The following is a 19,688-nucleotide window of genomic DNA, read 5'->3' as shown; positions in this document are numbered from 1 at the left end:
GCATATCTCGAATGATCTCATCCTGCAGACTCATATCAAGTCGATACGATTCGCAAACTCAGACTACAATTCGTAAATTGCAATACGCGCCGTAAGGAAATAAATTACGAAGTTAATTCGAGATTTCTTTTAATTATCTGTGTTTCAATTTATTGCCTCTCTGAATAATCCAGCCCAGAGACAAGAATTAGGCTATGGGCAACAGGTGATTCTTAAATATTTCAGAAAACAAAACTTAAAAATGATCACTCCTTTCAAACCATTCCTTTCAGAAACAAACTATTGACAGTGCGAAACGGCATGAACTACGCATGAAAGATACACGGACAAGCGCTGCTTATCAAAAGACAACTTTAATGAAAGCACATCTATAAATAAGCGATGATGCACGTGACAACAACCGAAAATCACGCAGTAAAGGCGCACTTGCCATGAAATTACAATATGAACAAATCCCTAAACAAAGTTGTCACGGCAATCTATCTCCTATTTATGTAGTGAAACCAACGAAAGCACAACACACGTGTCTCCTGCCTTATCAATGAAGTAAGCTTCCACTTTCTCTCGAACTGATTTATCTCCCTACCTCGATAGTACTTTGGTTTTTTGAAGGCACTAGAGCGCAACTGCTCCCGCATTTCTTGCAGTGCTAGGCAAGATTCGAATAGGGCTGACCCCTTAAGGCAGCCATATCTTCCCTAAGGCGTACGTTGGCGCATCTTTCCCTCCGCACGCACGCCACACGAGACAGGAATTTCATACGCCACGCCTTTCTTGAACGTGCTTTTTTCCGGTGCTCAATGGCGCACACTAATTGTTCCTGATCTGCACCCTCTGCCCCATTATACACGGCAGCACAGATCCTACTCAACTTATTCGCTAAAAAAACGACATTAATACCGTAACGTGATCGAACCACGCTCAAACGGTGCGAAAAGCCATGTATGTAACGAACGCTTACTACATGACCGTCATTAACGCCCCTCGCTCACGTTCTAACGCTACTTCCGCGTTTCGATTTTTCCAGAATCCTTTCACTCAAGGAGGCCAAATAACGTACAGAGTATTCCGTCTCACCTAGCCTTCCCAAATGCCTAGCAAAGCTTCCCCCCATCAAATGTGGGGAAGGTCTCTTCAAAGACGCAGCCAAACAGGAGCAAGCTATAGAATTCTTATAACTTTCGAGTGCTCTGAGCGAAAATCAAGAACTGGTTTAACAGATCGGGGAGAATACATCCAGCAGGTGTGTGGTCCCCCAAACCTGAGACTCAAGTCCAAAAATTGGATTACTCTATTGTCCGGCACTTCACACGTGAAATTGAGCCCCGATCCTTTCTCCTTCAAATGCTTAAATAATCAGCCCGCGCTGTAAAGACCTACTTGCGCCCACGAGTATAAGGAAATCATCGACATACCTCAATTGTTTTTCCCGCTACACCCTCTAAAACGGGCTCAAGCAGGCGATTCACTTTACTCAAGAAAATTTCACTAAGAATCGGTGCCACTCTTGAACCTATACAAACTCCTGACTTCTGTGAGTAGACGACAGCCCTCCATTCAATAACTGTGGAAGAAAAATAACCAAACAATAGCTCCAAAAAAGTCCCTTGATCTACTCCATCGTTTTTAACTCATCTTCCTTATCTCCTAAGCCGTACGCTACTACTCGCGCATCTCTAAAACCAGCGACACGCCAGAAGAGGAAGAAGAGTTTGCTACAGACGCTGCCCAGCTAGAAGAAGAGAAACGGCGGAAGGCGGCACAGGCAGTGAAAGACACCAGGGAGACAGAGCGCACTGCCCAGCTAGAAGAAGAAATGCACCTGAAGGAGGTGTCAAGCAGCGTGGCGCCATCTCTCGAGGCGACGCGAAACCTGCGCCGCGGAACTCACGGACCATTGGCATTCAAAAGAACCATCTTTTTTCTTGCCATAATGTCTTTTCTGATTGTGGAAGCGTATATACATATATGTCGCTGTCACAATAAAAGCCAGTTGAAGTTCGCGCAAGTTGTGAGTCCCTTCTTCGTTCGACGTCCTGTCTTTGTGCATGCAAAAGTTTAATAAGAACCATGCGGCGTTGACCTCTGGATAGGCGCTGATGGATGGGTGGTGATTTGACTTGTGTTAAAAGTCTAATTCACTGTGGCTCGCAAATCATCGTCGTTGTTCCCCTCCTTTTCATCATTTGCTTAGGCTGCCAGACAAACGGCGGGATCAGGACCTCTCGTGGGACCCTTTTCATTCTTCGCTCAGGCTGACAGGTAAAGGGCGGAACAAGGGCCTTTTGTGGGACTCGTCAAGGATTGGTGTCCACGTGGCATTGACCTCTGGATAAGCGCTGATGGGTGGTGATTTGACACGTGGCAAACGTCCAATAAACGCCTTTGTGGTGTTAAGACGTTACAAACATTTCCGCAGCCAAGAGATTCGTCCTGAGGGTGACCAGATATCAGGTTGCCCAAAACGTCGATGTTCGGTTGTGGCCTCAGGGATCATTCTAGTTGTGGTGGTTGATGTCACACGGCAGCTCCGGGGCCCAGTCCTCGCTTCGTTGTGTCCAGCTTCCTGGATATACACAGGCACACACACACACACACACACACACACACACACACACACACACACACACACACACACACACACACACACACACACACACACACACACACACGCACGCATTCGTCGGCGTGCCTGAGCGATATGCCTACCGGACGCTATGATTTCCGCATCGCTTTACAATGTTTTACCCCTCCCTCTGTCTATTTTCTATCCTGGTGATAACAGCGCGAAACGTAGAAGGAGCACGAGACGAGAAGACGACACCACAGCGCTTGTGGTGCCGTAACGCCAGGATGGAAAACCAACAAGCCCAAGCTGCTATATAGCAAAATACATCTCTTTTCTAATCGTGGTCGGCTCTCGACAAGACAGAAATAGGTTACCTAATTCAATCACCAGCGATACGTACAAAACATGTTCCAAAATATTTACCGCGTTCGTCACTTAATATTCCCGGCGCAGACCGTCTGCATTCTTATTCTGGCTGTCTTTCTTATACTTGACCTCGAAGTTGGATTCCTAAAAGATGAGGCTCCGTCTCGGTAGTCCCCGTTTTTTTTTCTGGCATTTGCTTCAGCCATGCAAGAGGGCAATGGTCGCTCTCGACCGTGAATTTAGTGCCTTGTATACAGCATTCTAGCTTTTGAATGACCCATACTATACACAAACACTCTTTCTCCAAGGTGCTAAACGCCTCTTCTCGCGGAGTCAGCTTTCGATTGAGGTACAGCACAGGATGTTCTTCTCCGCGTTCATTTAGTTGGGCAAGGACGACACCTAGACCACGGTTACTAGCGTCACATTGAAGAAATAATTCTCTGCAAAAGTCTGGCGAGACAAGTACAGGCTGTGAAGACAAAGCTTCTGGAAAGCCTCTTTCCTATAGGCGCTCCATGTGACCCCTTCTGATTCGCACTTCCGGAAGCTGTCAGCGAACTGGCAAGCTCCGAATAATTTGGAATACAGTACTGGCAACACCCAGCCATTCCCAGAAATGACCGCACATCATCTTTTGTTACAGGCCTCGGAAAGTAAACTATGGCCGCGACATTGGCTTCCATAAGTTCCCGCTTCCCGTGTTCTATTTCGTGCCACAAATACGTGACACCCGCCTGGCCGAACTGACGCTTCTCGACTTTGATTGCCAAGCCCGCCCCTCGGTTTCTTTCAAGCACTGTTCGTGTACGTTGCAAGTGAGACTCCTAGTCATTAGAAAACACGGCCACATCATCCAGATAGGGCAGCGCGAATTCTTCTAGTCCTTCAAGCACCTGATTCAAGCCTTGAAAAACAGAACGACGCGTTCTTCAAGCCAAAGCTCATAGTAACTAGCTGGTAAGCCCCTAAAGGGGTTACAAAGGCCGCGTAGCGACTGGCTTGTTCTGTTAAGGGCACCTGCCAATATGCCTTCGCTAAGTCTAGGGTTGGAATATATGCAGCCTTGCTTGCGAGTTCTACTCTCTCCTCTGTATTCTGTAAGGGGTAGAATCGCGCATTCGTGATGGCATTTAATTTTCAATAATTCACGCATGACCGTGAATTTTTCCCTAGTACCTCAACTAGCATTAGAGGGGAGCAATATTCACTATGTGCTTCCTTGATCACCCCGGGACAAAGCATCCTTTTTACTTCTGCCTTCATTATGTCTAGTTGCCACGGGGATAGGCGGTATGCTTTGGACTTAAAAGGAATATCCGTTGTTAGTTCGATGTCAGGTATCAAATGAGTCCTTCCTAACTTCTCCCCAAAACAATCCACATATCTCAAATGCTCCTCAATCGCCCCCCCCCCCCTTTCTCAGTTCCTAGCTCCTCCTTTTCAACAGCCTGCGTTATTACTTCTTCCACACTAGGGTCCGTTTTCCTGCGAAAACTAGGTCACTCTAGAGGAACGTCCTCTGAAACTCTCAAACGTTCATAGCTATACTAACAATAGCTTTTCGCTCCAAGGAGGGTTTCATTAGGTTTACATGATAAACCCGTTCCTTTCGTCTACGTCCAGGTAAACTCGCGGTGTAATTCACATGTGAAATGCGATTAACAACCTCGGCGGGTCCATCCCAGTGGACTTCCAGTTTATTCTGGCCATTTAGCCGCAAGATCATCACCTTGTCACCAGTGCCCAAATGATAATTTCCTCCCATTTCTGACGTAATATCGCTTTGACGCGTCCTGCGCTGCCTCTAGGTTACACTTCACGATGACTCAAGTAACCTTTCCATCAGGTCGAGCACATATTCCACTACATTTGTGGGCACCCGATCGTACTCCCATAGCTCACGAACTAGCCGCAGAGTGCCTCGAACAGTTCGTCCATATACCAGCTCTGCCGGGGAAAACCCTGTTCCATCGTGTGGCACAGCTAGTGCGCAACGCAAAGAGTGCCTGGTATCCAGGCAACCGTCCCAGACACACATCCTCTCATGGCAAACCGCTCTCAAGACTTTCTTGAAGGCGCAATGCCATCTCTCTACGCTGTTGCTCTGAAGATGATAGACCGAGCTATGCAAAATTCTAAGGCTAGATTTCTCGAGAAACGTTGTCGTGAGTGCGCTCGTGAAAACTGTTCCCTGGTTTGATTGTATTTCTGCGGGAAACCGAGACGTGAAGATATGGAAAGCAGAGCATCTACCACCTTGACCGAAGTTGCCTCCTTTAAGGGAACCGCCTCAGGAAAGTTTGTGGCCAGGCACAATAAGGTGAACATGTATCTGTTTCCCGCGTTTGTTTTTGGCAACGGTCCCACCAAATCCAAAATAATTCTGCGGAAGGGTTCGGAAATAACGGGCACCTTTATCATGGGTGCTTTCCATTTGTCGTTAGACTTGCTTGTTCTCTGACAAGTCTCGCAAGTGCGGACGAAACCCTGCGTTTCTCTGAAAGAACCCGGCGAATAATATTCCTGCAGCAGTATTTTTTTCGCCTTATTTATACCTGGGTGTTCTGCTCACGAGTGGTCATGACAAACGCTCAGCAAGTCCTTGCTATACAGAGCCGATACCACCAGTTTATCGTAAGACTTTCCTCGCCTATGTTGGTACTTAGGGTATAAGACACCGTTTCTCCCTTCGAAAGCAACGTTTTTCGACAACAAACCTTGATTTGTCCCGCTGTCCAGAATCGCTACCGTCGGGTCATTTTGATGTGCCACCCGTAGCTTTTCCCTGTCAACACCTAGCATGCGTTCATAGCTGTCTATGATCGGTGCCAACACGTACCCCTGGAAGCTGTTTTCTTTTCGAGTGCCCCTTGCTTTATTTCAATGGTGTTTTCTCGGCATGACCCTTCTCCTGATTTTCTTTCGGAACAAATCGGAAAGATTTCCTCCTCCGATTTTCCTGCGTCTCTGGAGCTAGCTGTTAGCTCCTCCATTTTTGTACTTTGTTCCTCGTCGTAATGCAGCTGCTGAGCTAGTTAGTGTGCTTTGGACCTCGTCAAAGCCATGACCTGGGCTTTAGCAAATGTGCACCATTTTATTTTAGTCCCGGCTCCGGGCTGTTTGAGAAAAGGTAAAGGTAGCCTTCCAGAAGCCCATTGGAAACTGCTGCCACAGTCTCGATATCTCCGAAAGGCGCCTCAATCTGTATTTTTGCCGTAGGTAGGCACACTGAGTCTTCGCTCACTGCCTGCGTTATCCATGCACATTCGGACCCGTAGTCTTCACTTTTCACATACTTTGGATAGACGACGTCCATGGTGGCCGCGGGGTCCCTAAATACGTTACACTCTTGGCCATTTACCATTACATCCGTCATGTATGGCTTTAGAAGATCTCTGTTACTCTGATGATTACTTATGCAAGCGAATACTGGCCTTTTGTTTGGCCAGTTTCGGACGAAATGACCCGTTTCCCTAAAGTGATAACATGCCAGCTGAACTCTCGATTCGAGCTCTTCCAAATGATTTTTAGGTTACTTTCTACCCCTTTCAGGTCATTTCGCTACGCAATGGGTGCCCGTCGAACAGCGACTGGTGTCGTCTCGTTCCTTCTGGGTGTTTTGCTGCCCTCGAGGGTAAGACTGTAGCCATGGTGAAGGCTTTCTATACTACTGTGTGGTACTGCTCTGTGGCATGAAGCCACGGCTTGCCACGTACACATCGGCCAGCTGTGCTGCGTTTTTTTACAGACACACCTTCCTGCCTGTCCTTAACCCGAAGGCGTACGTTATCCAGCATGGTCTCGTAAAACTGCTCTAAGCAGACTAAATCTGACAGTTTATTAACGTTATCCGCCCCTGCTCCTTTCACTCACTCTGAAAAATTATCCTTCAGGTTACATGCAAATTTAACAAGGCTTTCATCAAACTTCTTTCTTTCCTGCCGAAATTTCCTCCGAAATTCCTCGGAGGAAATTTTGCAAGCAAACTCGACTTCGCGGAATTGTACGCTCCAGACTCGGCTGCGCTCATTCGGGCTACAATTTGCGAAGCTTCTCCCGGAAACAACGCCAGCAATCGCTCCGGCCATGTGTCTTAGTGAAATGAATGTTTCTCACAAATCCGTTCGAAATTATTCAGGTAGATACCAATGTCATCGCCTGTTTTGTACGGCTGAAGCAAATTCGCCATTTTCATGTTTTCCGTTTGTGCCGGAGCCACAACCGCAGTGCCTGCTATTCTCGCTTCCTCTAGTTTTATTTTCGCGAGCTCCAACTTCATGCTGCCTCTTCTCTTGCTCTTCGCGCTCCTTTATCTCGCATTCTTTTTCTTCCGCTCTTTCTATCCTCTCGCGCTTCTCATCTTCCTCCCTTTCTTTCCTTTCGCGACATATCTTTTCCCAGGCCTCTGTGAGCCCGTCCTTATGGAAACCCACTTTGTCAATCGCCGTACGAATTTGGGGTTTCCTCAACCTATGACTAATCTCCATACCGAGCTCTGCTGCCAAGAGCAACAGCTCCTCTTTCTTTAACGCAGTGTTTTCCATGCTTTTCCAGAGCTGAATACAACTTCCTCTGTATTTCCCACACACCCGGTGGTGATCAATCACAGCTAATTTCCTGTTAGAACCCTCTCCTTATCATCCGGCAAAACGCAGTCGCTCAAGCACTCACCCAAACTCGAGCTTGCGAAGGTCGTGTCTCCTGGAGCCACGTTCCCAGGTCCACCGATCCCAGATGGTGGAACTGCCTTCTGCTACTCTTCCTTCGAGATTCATCGAGTCGTCCAAGACTGCACGCAGTTACTGCGAAGGTTTTGCCTTCCTGAGCCACGAAGAGGAGGTCTGGTGACCCCGGATCCGCAGAAGTCGCTCTTCCGTCCATAGTTTACATCGACCTTCGATGTTCGTGACTCCCGGAGTCACGAACATTGCTGCTGGACGGTTTTCAGATTCCCTATTAAAAGCGGAGACTTTTCCGAGAGTGAGGACAGAGGGTCCTGACGTGAACTTGGGCATTTAACTTGCTCCTGCATGGAGCAGTTAAATGCTGCGGCCAGGGTCGCGTTCAGGGCATGTAATCCTGTAAGCCCATCGACTACTACGTTAGGTTGCAGAAGATGAAGGAAAAAGGGTGTATTTAGCTTAGTTATACGGCTCCAGTACGGAAGCACACTCCATGCAGGAGCAAGTTAAATGCCCAAGTTCACGTCAGGACTCTCTGTCCTCACTCTCGGAAAAGTCTCCGCTTTTAATAGGGAATCTGAAAACCGTCCAGCAGCAAATCATCGCCGACTCCGTTGCGATACCACGCCCATGCTCGCAATAACCCGCAGTAACTCTGCCTCCGAAGAGGCTGTTTGGAATATGTGGCAAGAAAGCAATTTGCGCTTCTCATGTCGTCGACGTTGTTCTCCTCCTTTTGATCCTCTGCTCAGGCTGCCAGGCAAAGGGCAGGGTGAGGTCCTTTCGCGGGACCCTTTTCATCCTTCGCTCAGGCTGACAGGTAAAGGGCGGAATAAGGGCCTTTTGTGGGACCCGTCAAGGATTGGCGTCCACGCGGCATTTACCTCCGGATAGGCGCCGATGGATGGGTGGTGATTTGACACGTGGCAAACGTCCAATCAACGCCTTTGAGGTGCTGAGACGCAACACTGTTTACTTTCTCCTGAACCTTCCTAAAAAAGGTGGAGTTGGTGATGTGGTATAGCGGTTCGGGTCCGGAACCGGGGTCACTCGCCCTCAGGGGGTACTGTTGCAGCTAGCATGGACTATATAAGAGGGTGCTCTCCAATAAAGTGAGTTTGCCTCGATACCCGACTGTGTCTGAGTTCCTACGCCTGGCCTCCGTCCCGGCGTGCCCCTGCGTTGCTCCCCGGCGCTCGCGCCACGGTGGCCGCGCCGACATGACGCTTGTCCCACGCTGCCCGCAAATGTGATGCGACCCGTTCGAGAACTTCCGATTGAGTGCGTGCCTCGAATGCGGAAAAAAATGCATCGCGGAGCGAGATGTGAAACATGCGATACCGCTGTGAACGAATGGGCGGAAAACAAGTTCTCCAAAGCGCATTGAGAAAACAATTACTCACTGACCATCAGCAAAGAATGCTCAGTGCAGAGACCCTTCGGCTGAGCGGCCTGTTTCTTTCTTTCCGAGCCGTGCATAGGGTAGCCCAAAGAAGCGTGCGCAGGTATACCGACAAAGACTAGGGCGCAATCTATTCTCCTGCTTCGAATTCCTTAATAAATAATAACTTCTTCCAGGATTTTTCAACTTTTCCAGTAACCAATTCGTTCCATATATATATATATATATATATATATATATATATATATATATATATATATCAGTCCATTAAATTCGCTGATTCTTGACCCCTTCCCCACTGTGGGTGCGTGCCATATCTCGAAGGCTCATCATCACCGTCAGCACGCTGCCGATGTCAACACACGATTTCCAGCAAGCCAGAACCACGCGAGGGCCGCCCTAACGCCACCCATGCTGGCGCCGTCCATGTTCTTCCACTGGTACACCGGTATGCGATCGTGTTTGCGGGAGGCTCCTCCTCCACTCAGAAAAATATTCAGCCGTGTGTGTGTGTGTGGAGGGGGGAAGGGGGGGGAGTGATGCGGGCTGCTGCGCTATAGGTTGGCAGTTCTCCGCTCTTGTCCAGGAATTATAGCTGCGCTGTGCACCGCAGTTCGTGTGCACAGAAAGCTTTCTCGTCTACCAGCATAAGTGAACACAGCACGGAGATGCGATAACCAAGGAAGCTGCAGAGAAAGCACGTGAGACGCAAAGAATGTAGCCCACGGCAACATGTGTCCACGAGCGGCTGTTGTCGTTCCATTTTCATTTCCATTTTCGTCATTATTTCTACATTCCATCTAAGCGCAACGGCTAATTTTCTTTTTGCTGTATCTGGCTTCATTGCCTGTTGTGGCTGTCACACGCAAAGTGGGACACTGTAAAAACGCATGTGGGACACATATACAAAACGCACATAAAAAACTAAGTTCCCATAAGTGGCTCAGAAAGTTTGAAGTAGGAAATTCTGTCTGTCTGCCTGTGCCTGTCTGTCTGTGTGCTTGTGTGTGTTAAAAGATACATGCAGGATATTAGGCGAAATAAGAAGATGAGCTTGGTGAGGCAACACACCGGCCCGTTTAGAAGGGGGCGCTCATGGCATCCATCCACGCCTTTCGCTCAAGGTGCCGCGAACGCTCGCAGGAGGGATGAGCGGCTGTCCAACGGCCTCTGACCTGGAGAACCGGCTGCAACGCATCAGCGAGCTTCACCACGGTGCCCTGAGGCGAAACCTCGACGCCCTGTTACTCGACCCGGCGCGCCTGACCGCCGCGAACATTGGAGGCAAGTGAAGGCAAGAGCGTGCAGAAAGACCTCGCTGCGTCTCGCCAGGGGCGGAATTCTCGGGCAGTCATTTTAGGCGATACTTTCGTGAGACTGAACGAGACTTTTTTCTCGCGTTTGAACTAACCTTGTGAACATGCATTAAGTGCCAGCTTTCTTTAAATCTTTCGAAAGCTGAACTATGGCGATCTCCGAAAATGATCACAGAGGATACGTCCCTGGGTCTGTGCACAATAAAGTGTGCACAGCAATGCAATTCTTTGGATCTGTCGTTATGTTGCATGCGTTCTTTGTCATAACGTAGATGGGCTACTTGTTCTCGTTTTAGCATATCAGTTAACGTTACTTAACGTGTCATCATCTTGTAGACCTAAACAGAAAACCACTGTTCATACAGCCGGCAAAGTATGCATTCGGTTACAATATCTGCGAGCTAATTTAAGCAGCCAACAAATCACTACAATGGTGTTATAGGTTCGCTTCCCTGGTTGAGTGACATGGACCACAGGTAAAAGTGCGCACTGCAAAGACTAGTGAGACAACAGCAGCCGTCCGTACTCATAGTTACATTTCAGTTTAAGGTCAACTCTCAACCAAGCAAAACCGAAAGCTCGAACAGATCGCTTGAGGTGGCGTTTCTTGAGCATAGTTTGCACACACGTTGCATTACACCTACGGTGTCCTTGCAGAAACCATGGTTACATAAATCATGCCAGAAAAAATAATCAGCTTGCACGTCAGGAGGGAAAATAATTGTTTCCACATGCATCCCAAGCAAAAACTTGTATCAAATATACGTTCTTTTATACGTTACTCATCATCCCCTGTTAACGCGATGGCGTTAAGGGCTGTACGGGTTGTAGGGGCACGAAAAAATGTGGTAGCGGGCCCATGCCGTCGTCTAACTCATCCACGCCTAGGACATGGTTGAAGGGAGGAGCTTGCTCTCATCGAGAACTAGGAGTACGGGATTTATTTATAATATCTACATGAAGACAGGAGAACGTTACACTTCATCCCTCTAGCATGACTGAAAACGAAGCACGAAGCACACCGAGCAGCCGAAAACGGTTGCTTAAAAACCCTCTGTCCTCCCTAGATCCCTAGGTGAGGGAAAACTGCCGTCCAACCTACGTCCAATCGGACCGTCCAAAGTCGTCGCAGTCGTAGTCGACCCGCCTTTGAGGGCGAGAGATCACACACTCCTTCCCGCGCTTTTGTTTCACTGAACACTCCGAGCGGAGAGGGTCCTCGTGGACAGGGGCTGTCACGCTTGACTCAAGCTGGCGCCTCTTGATTCCAGAACTGACTCCGCAGTTAGCCGCAGCGTCTGTCAAGCGACTGTGACGATTTCTGGGGCCAGTGAGGAAGCACCGCAAAAAACACCTTATTCCGGTAGTTCTCTTGCTCCAATTAGACCGTGAAGGCGACAGCAAACCAACTAACAATACCCGGTGCGCCAAACGTGGCTAGCCTTGCTGGCGTCGTTGGGCTGTCCGGAGGAGGCGCAGTATTGGCTTTACAAAGCGACTCGTCGCAGCGGGCTGGGAGAACGTCGAAGGTCACTACCCCTGCAGGCCGATCGTAACAGTTCCTCCATGGCCCGGAAAATCTCGACTGGCTAGTGCTGATAACCGCTGGGCAGTATGAGAATGGCTGGCGAGCAAGAACATGGCTTTGCTCCCTGCAAAAACTGCGTACTTTGAATGCCTTAACACAACCGGCACAGAAGGGTCGATCCCGGCCACACAATACCACTCAGTGTGCAAACGCCCGGAATCAGTTGTTAACCCACCAGGCTTCCTATCAAAATTTCAATGGAAGCCGCTCAACTGTGAACCGCAAATTTGACCCTAAAATTGTGTGCCGCCAAAGCGAGCGTTCCCTTCCCCCCGAGTTTAACCGAACCGGACCATGGCGCTGCTCGAGAGCAAAAGTTTACGCAGAACTAAACCGAAGGCTCTCAACCACCAATACCCGAATATAACTTAAGCAGCCTAGCTTCACGGACTGCCTGTTCTTACCCTATCGCAGTGGCGCACTTGTCGCATGTACTGGTGCCACCGAGTAGTCTCGTCAACTCTAGAGGTACGTAAAAGCAATCGCGCTAGCTTTGCTGTCCCTATTCCCAACGCGTGCTTGCGTCGTAAGCAAAGGTTTCATAACGCCTACTCACGTTTCTTCCTCTAGTCCGTACAGGACACGTACTGTCGGCCAAAAAAGTAAACGGCTTGGGTGGCGGGAGCGGCTGCGGGGCCACACCGGGGCGCTGCTATCTCGCTCCGCGTGCTGACAACGAGAGTGCCCCGGGTGACGCCAGACTTCGCCCTTACTCTCACGCCGGGCCTTATCACACTTGATAAATTTCTAATATCATAAGAAGCCAACAAACACTGACAACAAGGACAACATAGGGGAAATTACTTGTGCTTAATAAATGAAATAAACAAACGATAAATTAATGGAAATTAAAGTGAATGGAAAAGCAACTTGCCGCAGGTGGGAACCGAACCCACAACCTTCGCATTTTGCGTGCGACGCTCTACCAATTGAGCTACCATGGCGCGAAATGCGAAGGTTGTGGGTTCGGTTCCCACCTGCGGCAAGTTGTTTTTCCGTCCACATTAATTTCCATTAATTTATCGTTTCTTTATTTCATTTATTAAGCACAAGTAATTTCCTCTATGTTGCCCTTGGCGTCAGTGTTTGTTGGCTTCTTATGATATTACTAATAAAAATCGGGCCCCTCGGTTAACCCCCTTTCTTTTCGTTTATTACATAACGAGGGTCTCGAATCCGGCAACATTGATGCCTTCAGGTAGCATGTGTGGGTTTATTGACCAGTTGCCTTCACTCAAAACGATCACGTTCTCGTGACGCCTGCGGCAAAAAGGACGTTCCACGTCCGCCGCCAAGGTCTGTGAGTGGTGGCGCTGGCTAGCACTCCCAGGGCTCTATTAGAACACATAAATACCCCAGAAAAGTGGATGGGGCAACAGCGCCGTGGTAGCTCAATTGGTAGAGCATCACACGCTAAATGCGAAGGTTGTGGGTTCGGTTGCCCCCTGCGGCAAATTGTTTTTCATCCACTTTAATTTCCATTAATTTATCGTTTGTTTATTTCAATTATTAAGCACAAGCAATTTCCCCTATGTTGTCCTTGGTGTCAGTGTTTGTTGGCTTCCTATGATATTACTAATAAAAATCGGGCCCCTCGGTTAACCCCATTTCTTCTCGATAAATTTCTAGTGCGCCATTCGGCTGCTCTGGTGCTGACGGTTGCGACGAAGGAGACTGTGCATTGCCGACAGTCTAGAACATGGCGCTGTCGCACAGTAATGGATGACAGCAGGGCATCAAACCGCGGCACTGAGAAGGAACGAAACCCGTTGTGACTGTTGTTTTGCTTATATTCACCTTATCCTTCGTATTAGTGGATGTCGCCGGCGTCCGCCGCTGCTCAATTTTAGGCAACATAACGCAAGTAGCCACAATGGCGGCTACGGTGATGCGCGCTCTTTCACGCCGGCGTGATAAGTTACAGGCGCCAAGCTTTACTGAGGGCACGGCTTTTCTGTGGAAATTACTTTCCCGGCATTGTCTCCAGCAGTGCGTTCAATATTTATATCAGCGACGCCTCTGAAAACTGCTTTAATTAGCTGCTACAATGCGTAGGCCGTTATGAAACATTACAAAAGTACGGCCAGGAAGAGATAATTGGGACGACGAATCGGAATAACCAGTCAGTCGTGAAAGCTTATTAACGGAAGCATTCCATGGCTTGAAGGGGTCTTCAGTGCGATGAAAAGTTGCCGCCGACCGCGATGACTTGGCTTACTCGCCTTGGCATCGAGAGCGCCGCCGCTATAGCTTCGGACGACCGTGCAGCGCTTCCCGCTCTCTATCACGCCGACGTGAAAGAGCGCGCGTCACCGAAGCCACCGTTGCGGCTACTTGCGCGACGTTGCCTAAAATCGAGCAGTGGTGGACGTCGGCGACATGCACTAATATGAAAGACAAGGTGACTATCAGCAAAACAACAATCAGAACGGGTCTTCGTTCCCTCTCAGTGCCGTGGTTTGATGCCCTGCGGCCACCCGCTACTGCGCGAGATCGCCATGTGCTGGACTACTGGCGATGCACGGTCCGCTTCATCGCGAGCGTCAGCAGCAGAGCAACCGAACGGTGCACTAGAAATTTATCAAGCATGTTGAGGCCCCGCGTGAGAGTGAGGGCGAAGTCTGGAGTCGCCCGGGCACTCTCGTCGTCAGAGCGCGGAACGAGATAGCAGCGCCCTGGTGTGGCCATGCAGCCGCTCCGGCCACCTAAGCCGTGGTCCGTTTACTTTTTTGGCCGATGGTACCTTAAAAGAACAACTAAACTTGCGTAACTTAGCAACTCAGAAGAACTTTCAAAAAATGCGTCTTATAATAACTAGTTCCACGCACGCTTGCTAGAAAAGTCACAGCGCGGTCGGTTTCAAGACACACGAGCGACCCAGTCACAAACATTCCGCTTCCTTCCAACCGCACAGGACACGCGCTAATGGAGCTAACAACGCTCCTCGGTGCAAATCATGCTTTTACTGGAACCCTACGCGCTTAACCTTAGAAACTTCGAAAACACTTCTAAAAGATGAAGGTTAACTAATACACACGCGCGTTACCATAGGCCTCTCACGCATAACCCTGACCTTCAGGTTACTCGCAAAAAAAAGGAAAAGAAAGCCTATCTACTCATTAATTAACACCTCGTGAAACTAATGGTTTACATAAAACACATCTTTCCAACCTCGGAGCTTCTCAAACGAAAACAAAGAAAGCTCATACCTTACATATTGAAAGAAACTCTAGTCTCAAATCGCGAAAATTTTCAAATGTCAAAAAGAAAACAAAAGAACACGTTTCATTTCTACGGAAGCTATCTTGGTCTCCCGTTCCAAACGTTTACGACGGACTCATCCTTTTGAGCAGTAGTCGAGATGGTCGCGGTTACCCAGGAACAACAAAAGGACTGATACACTATCAGCTCCTTCAAGACGTTACAGTCCCTTGCCAATTGCGTCCTGGCGACAGGCTTTCATCGCGAACTCGACTGACCGCGTCACGAGTCCCTACCACCTCTTCTCGTCTCGCCACCTTGCGCTCTTTCGCACTGCCCGCTGCACACCGAAAAGAACGACGGAACGACGAGGAACATAACTGCCCCATGCCCTTTGTTTTCGTTCGCGCAGAATATGCTTCTCGGTATCTTTTTGACCGGTGGCTAAAACGTGCTGTATACACAAACGTCGTCAACGATGACCACACCTTTCTTTTCTTCGCGCCCTGCTTTTTTGCCTATGTCAGTCTTTGGCTGCGCTACATTGTTCACCTCGTTCCGATCTTTACCGCGCTTCTTTCTATGGCGCCTTTTGCTCGAACTCCCTTTCATGCCGCCTTCTCGCGCCTCAAGCTGACCGGTACATATCTCATCGGTTCGGATCGCTCTCCTGCCCGCACAGTCTAAGTGATTTTCATTTAAATCAACTCCCTCTTTGCCTCGACTGGCAGACAGTTCAACCGACTCTGGAACAATGCTGCAGTCTTTACTCGAGCTACGCTACTCGCACTCCTGCGAACTGCCCTCTACTGCATTGCCCAGCTCACGCTGTGCATAGGCACACAGCACGTCGGTCTCGATCGCTGTCAGCCGCGCAGTCCGAATGATACATAACTAAATCATCCCTCTCTTGGCTACCTAGACTGGCAGACAACTGCACTGATACCTGAACAATGCAGTTGTCTTCGCTTGAGCAACGCAGCTCGTAATCCTGCGAACTGCCCTTAACTGCATCGTCCAGCTGGCCCCGTACTTCGGCACGCAAATCTGACTCGGCATGGGTTCTCGTGTCTGTCGGTTCAGCAGTACTCTGTACTTCGTTAAGGACCTCGTTAACATTACATGCGACGCACACGCGCAGTGACTGTGCCAATTCATTCACAGCTGGCCAAGCTGTCTCTACAGTGTTCTGTTGGCAAATCACCTCGTACCTCTCACTGCGGGCTTTAACGGCCTCTGCTATTACTAAGGCATCGTTAGCAGCTAGCCCTTTCCGTTCACCTATGAACGTGCTGCTAATCTCACAGGTACTACTCCTCTCCACGGCTTTTCGCGAAAATCCGCTACATACTTATTCATTTTTTGCGCTGTACTACCTACAGAATTTTCAAGCAGCCGTCGTCTTTGTGCGTTTCTCTGCTGCAAATCTTGTATTTGTTTGTTTAATGCTGCCATTACTTTTTCAAGCTCTTGCCGTTTTTGCTCATGTTCACTCTCGCGATCTTCACGTTTTTGGCGTTCTCGCTCGCGCTCTTGGCGTTCTTGCCTAATTGATTCCTGTTCCTGTCTTTTGCTTAGAATTCGTTTACCTAGTTCGATGAGTTTCAAATAATTGTTACTTTGGAGAATGGTCCTACGAATTTCTGCTTCCGTCAAGTACTCCTCTACGTCTACCTCGAGCTCTTCACACAACAACAGGTCAGCTCCCGTCAAATACAATAGGACCATGGTCGCTACTTTAAGCTTTGGCTCTGCTGTACGTCACACAATACTTGCTGCGATACCCACCCAAATCAGAATACAAGTCAAAGATCCCAGCGATTCAAATCTCCAACCCAGAGAAATTGAATCCTGGTAAATCTTAAAGCCAAAACCAAACGCTTACCCACTCAGGCAGCACCATATCACCAGTCCTCCTCCGCCGTATCCAGTCAATTGTAAGAGGTGGTCAATCCCAAGTCGTCCAACTTGATCCAGACACTGGTCGGTCACCATGTCCCAAAGTCCGTGAAATCTCATTGCTGTCTACGAGTTGTAGGACAATCCCGCCACTGGCAACCAGTTGTTCGAGTTGGAGTCGGGTTTATAAAAATGTGGTAGCGGGCCTATGCCGTCGTCCAACTCATACACTTGGGACATGGTTGCAGGGAGGACATCGAGAACAAGGAGTATGAGATTTATTTACAATATCTACATGAAGACAGGAGAAGGTTACATTTCATCAGTCTAGCATGACTGAAAACGAACCACACCAAGCAGCCGAAAACGGCTGCTTAAGAACCCTCTGTCCTCCCTAAATTCCTAGGTGAGGGAAAACTGCCGTCCAACCTTCGTCCAATCGGACCATCCAAATTTGTCGTAGTCGTAGTCGACCCGCTTTTGAGGGCGAGAAATCGCACACTCCTTCCCGCGCTTTTGTTTCACTGAACACACCGAGCGGACAAGGTCCTCGTGGACAAGGGCTGTCACGCTTGACTCAAGCTGGCGCCTCTTGACTCTAGAACTGACTCCGCAGTTAGCCGCCGCGTCTGTCAAACGACTTTGACGATTTCTTGGGCCAGTGAGAAAGCACCGCAAAACACCCTTTTCCAAGAGTTCTCTTGCTCTAATTAGACCGTGAAGGCGACAGCGAACCAACTAACGATACTCGGTCCGCCAAACGTGGCTAGCCTTGCTGGCGCCGTTGGGCTGTCCGAAGGAGGCGCATTGTTGGCTTTACAAAGCGACTCGTCGCAGCGGGCTGGCAGAGGTTCGAAGGTCATTACCTCTGCAGGCCGATCGTAACAGGGCCCCATATCGCAGAAAATCCGGCGTCGGACGTCGTTTCGGCAAAAATATTTTTGAACCACCAATATCCAGGCCATCGATATGCGCAAGGAAGTTACTGAATTGAATTTCTCAAGCTAAAGTACGTAGAAAATTTGTAATGTACGATTTACACACAACCTACAGACATGATAGCGTCGAAATGTAATCTGATTGTACAATAAAACATAAATCTGTTACGCTGAAACTCAAAGAAACCCCTTTTCCAGCGTTTCTACCATCCACAGACCGGCCACGACGTCTGCCATTTGCGCGCGCCGGCGCGTGAGTATCTTGGAGGCCATGAAGCGGCGCGCGCAATTTCTTGCAATACCTCCAGATGGCGCTCGCCTCTGCCCGATGGCGGCCCACGCAGGAGGCCGCGTTTCTACCAGAAAGCCCGCCTTCGTGCATAGCGTTCGCGGCCAGCGTTTCCCGTTAAGTATTACGGTCACATACGTTCCGGTTACCGGGAAGCGTGAGAAGCAGGCAGGGATCATTGAGTGCATGGAGGAAGAAAAAAACTGAGGAGGGGCCCTGATACCACTCTTTGTGAAGCAAGTGAAGCAGGAAGTTGGCGTTGCTCCGCCATCATGTCGGGCCATGCAGTTCTCCTATCTTGTTTATATTTCTGGCGAAATTACGCCGCGCTGCTCAGACGCGCGCGCTCAGCAGCAATACTAAACAAAAGGATGTAATCGCGATGTCTCATCGCATTAGCCTTGCCGAAATCATGTTGAATAAAGTTTATAACGAATTTCGCAAATTGGGCCATTGGGCCGTGAAGTAGAATCGGCTACTTTTACCGGCTTTTATGAAAATAAACATGCTTTATCAGGCCAGCCAAATGAACTGTTCTCATCAACCGCGGGTACCGGCCACTGCCCAGTTCTTGCGCGTTTTTAAATAAGGTCACCTTTATCGCTGCCTTCTACTTGCTTTTCTCTGCTTGGACTTCCTGGGGCTCTCAGACGGACTTGCGAGCTAGACGTCTGGCGAAGCGAAAAAAAATTTACGCATCCTCACTGCACTGCAAGAATGCACTGGAGACACGTACGACTCACCGACCCATTTACGATCCATGTGGAGTTCATGAGCACAAACACGTATTCTCGCTGTGGCTTGAGGAATCGTCGTGCTTTACTGAACGAATTTCGCGTGACTACACATCACTACGATAGCGCGCCGGCGAGGAGGCAGAATGTCATTTCTGACTCCGCGTTTAGATTCATTGACTGCGGCCTGAGGTCCCTTCTTCCCTCGGCATGCGTGAAGCTTCACGGAACCAAAGTTTTGCGATAGCAGCTGCACGGTGCTGAACAGTACGCGCATAGAACCGGCCTACGAGCGACCATGCATGGAACAGCCGTTTGATGTGTTCGTGGGCGTACGTTCTGTGGAGCCTTGCTCACTCTTGCAGCGCATCCGCTAACCATCACTTCCCTGCGCTTCTCGTGCGCACGAGTAAGATACGCCTGCGGAAGGGAGGATTCGTTCCTTAAGTCAAAGCAGCCGCTCCTTTCCCATCTTCCAGGATAAAGCATCGGCTGGCTGGCGCACGGTGTCGAGGGCAGCAAAATGCACATATTCTGTGTAACGCTCTATCAGCCATGTATAGTTGTACACCTGTGTAGGTGGGTATGAACATCGAACGCATTTTGCTTAAAAGACTTCGTGCTGTCGCGAGTACTGTGAGAAACAAGCAACAGTTGAGCAACATATGTTTTAATATGCACAAAAGCAAGTTGTTAGTTAA

The 19,688-nt window shown here is 49.1% G+C and overlaps 1 protein-coding gene and 1 non-coding gene across 3 annotated transcripts in view; both read right to left on the bottom strand.

Annotated features, from left to right (window-relative positions):
• The window catches only part of LOC142575137 (uncharacterized), a 99,671-nt gene that overhangs the window by 17,826 nt on the left and 62,157 nt on the right, over positions 1-19,688 (bottom strand). The window lies entirely within an intron of this gene.
• On the bottom strand, positions 12,798-12,870 carry TRNAL-CAA (transfer RNA leucine (anticodon CAA)). Its single transcript has one exon. It is a non-coding gene; the product is annotated as a tRNA-Leu (tRNA).

This window comes from Dermacentor variabilis, chromosome 3 (genome assembly GCF_050947875.1).
Source record: "Dermacentor variabilis isolate Ectoservices chromosome 3, ASM5094787v1, whole genome shotgun sequence".
In the NCBI taxonomy this organism is placed as follows: domain Eukaryota; kingdom Metazoa; phylum Arthropoda; class Arachnida; order Ixodida; family Ixodidae; genus Dermacentor; species Dermacentor variabilis.
The sequence above is the reverse complement of the archived record's forward strand: the minus strand, read 5'-3'. Positions and strand labels throughout refer to the sequence as shown.